This window comes from Triticum dicoccoides, chromosome 5B, assembly GCF_002162155.2.
Source record: "Triticum dicoccoides isolate Atlit2015 ecotype Zavitan chromosome 5B, WEW_v2.0, whole genome shotgun sequence".
Lineage (NCBI taxonomy): Eukaryota > Viridiplantae > Streptophyta > Magnoliopsida > Poales > Poaceae > Triticum > Triticum dicoccoides.
Window position 1 is genome coordinate 655,060,248 of NC_041389.1, and position 2,775 is coordinate 655,063,022.

General features: G+C 41.6%; 1 pseudogene; it reads right to left on the reverse strand.

Moving 5' to 3' along the window:
• Positions 1–2,570, reverse strand: part of LOC119310408 — a 5,835-nt pseudogene extending 3,265 nt beyond the window's left edge.
• Positions 2,571–2,775: the final 205 nt, after the last annotated feature.

Below are 2,775 nucleotides of genomic sequence, written 5' to 3' on the forward strand. Positions count from 1 at the left end.
AAGGGGCGAATCAACCCTGGGACAATTTTATAAACGCGTAATGAGTTAAAAAGTAATAGCTTAACAGGAAAATGTAGCCAAGAAACTCACTTGATCCTGACAGAATGTTCCACACTCCACAGATAGCCTAACTAAGCAATTACATATGCAATAACCATCAAGTATCTTGTTTCAAGGGGGAAAATGGTAACCAAGTATCATATGGAATCAAAAGGAAAAGAAATGTAAATTTGGGCAAAAAGGAAACATGGACCAACATGACTGTCTCGTGTTGATTTGTTGATCTAGAAGTTCGTTTTTTGTGAGAGGATTATAATTTAGCTTAAATTTTTCACAAATGAAAACAATAACTCAAAGTGTAAGTAGGAAGATCTGAGCAAAAGTCAACCTCTCATGGTAGATTCAACCAAAGCAAACTTCACCTGGAATAAATGGATTGTTAACTGAGTTCTAAATGCAAACTATATGCGATGGTAAATATTACCTGGGAGACAATTTTTTTGGCAGGCGCTTCCATAGTTTGCATTTGATAACACCAACCAATGCACCCACTGATATATTATGGTGTAGCAGTATTTAAAAGGGAGAACAAAAGAAAGGGAGTTAGAAAACAATGATGCCTCACAATCTACAAAAATATCAATTGAATTCAGCTTGCATTTAAATTCCTTGAAATCCTTGCTCTAAATTCTTACAGACGCAACAACAATAATCAGATCTTTCAACTTTCACAAAAGAGAAATATGATAATCAGATTTGAACTTACTTGAAAAGGGAGAGGCGGCTAGCAAACCGAGACCTACGAACAAATGGACATTTAGGCTCGAAACTTTCATGTATGCTTACCAGTTGTTGTGCAGCAAAATGACACGAGACATTTGGATAGTGGTGGCACCACAGGTGAAAAATAATAAAAAATCATCTCTCATTCCTTACCCCAAGTTGGATCAAACATGAAAGTGGTTCACATGCCAATTTAGAAGTCACCCTTAGACTTTCCCTGGGAAAAGGCACCACATGTCAGTTTACAAATGAAAAATAGTAACCTATAATCGAACCTGAATCAGAAGCGACATTCAATTATCAAAGAAGATGTTACAAATCACATAATGTTGTAGCTTAATTGAAATTAGAAGTTTCACAACTGAGGGAACCTCACTGGAGTCAGAGTAAAGGATATGAGATGAGCTGAACCTAAATTAGAAGTTTCACAAACATAGACAGTCTAATTGTAATCTAGTGGTGTACTTTGCCTACAGCTGCTTTGCACAAAACTTGGCAACATATGTCAAGAACCTTGTCATCAAAGCAATAGTTATACATCACTATTAAAATAACGACATGTGGCAATCACTGGGTGCAAAAATCAAGTGATTTGATAGTGGAAGAATTCATGACCCAGTGGGGAATCACAAGTTACATGCTTGATATCCAGGATAACACTGGAGGCCCCAAGTAAGCTGGATATTAGCGAGGTGAATATGTTAAGCTACAAAAAAAAAGGTCAACTTCTATAGTACTACAATTGCAGCAAAATTAAATCAAGGTTCCGGTGATAAATGTACATAATACTGAAGTCATGCTACTTTCTGTGTCAAACTGTGAAGCAATAAACCTTCATACGCTGACAAAAGCCTAATAGAGTGGATCAATCCAACAAAAGAAAAACCTTATATGCAAGTACAAGTGACTAATATGAAGAACACAACCTCCTAAATGCCATTTGCGGTTTAATTTTACTGAATTAGTGGAAAGAGATGGAGATAAAAGAGATAACACTGAAAGGCATTGAATCTCCGCACTGTTAACTAAATCTATCGAGAAAAGTACATGAATCACGGATCCATGAGACTAATTTGTTTAGCACACAAGCAGAGTCAGCTCACAAAAGCATCAGTTATTAAGTTGGAAAATTTTCCACTGTGTTAACCACATCAGTTATTAGTTGGTAAAATTACCATTGTGTTAACCACATTAGATCAATATATAGAGAAGGTTCTCGAAATTTTAGAAACCTTGGGGCCATAAGGAGCTCTCTGCAAACATTAACAACAGAATGTGATGGCCAAATAGTCCAATTCATTTTCTCCTAAACTGAAACTGTAATAATCAAAAGTCAATCCAGTCTGTTCGGCCACTTAGCATAGCGAATCATTCATATCTTACACCATCAGCAGAATCAGGTCGCACATAGTACCAAGGGAAGAAGCAGCGACAGGACCTGAACATGTACATGGTCAATGGCAGAGATGCCGAGCAGATCGAAGGTCAGGGAGTGACTTGGGACCACGGGTCCGCTCGTATGGAGGCCGGGCACCTGCAGGGCGGCCGTGCCGGAGGTTGATGTTGAACAGTGGTGGCCTGGTGGGGATGGCATCCTGCTCGTGGCTGGCCGGACATGAACGACGGCGAGGGGAGGCGAAGATGGCGGCGGTTAGGTGATGGGAGGCGGCAAGGGCAGGCTGGGAATGGAGGCCGCCAATGACGCGGGGAGGCGATGAAGTGGCCGACGTCGAGGGGACATCGGTGTCCCCGCGGGAGGCCGGCGGCGGTGACCGAAACCCTTGCATGTCTCTCGCTCGGGACGGAACAGGGGTCGGAATTTCCTATTCGCCGCTTATTGCGGCAAGTTGCCGCGCTTTCGCACAGGGCGCAGCTCATCCTGGGCCGGCCCATTTGCGGTCGTTTCCCTTTTCGCGAGAAAACAGCAAAAAACTGCTATGGCTAGGAATCGAACCCAGTACCTTCTATACATGAATACACCACGATAGCCAC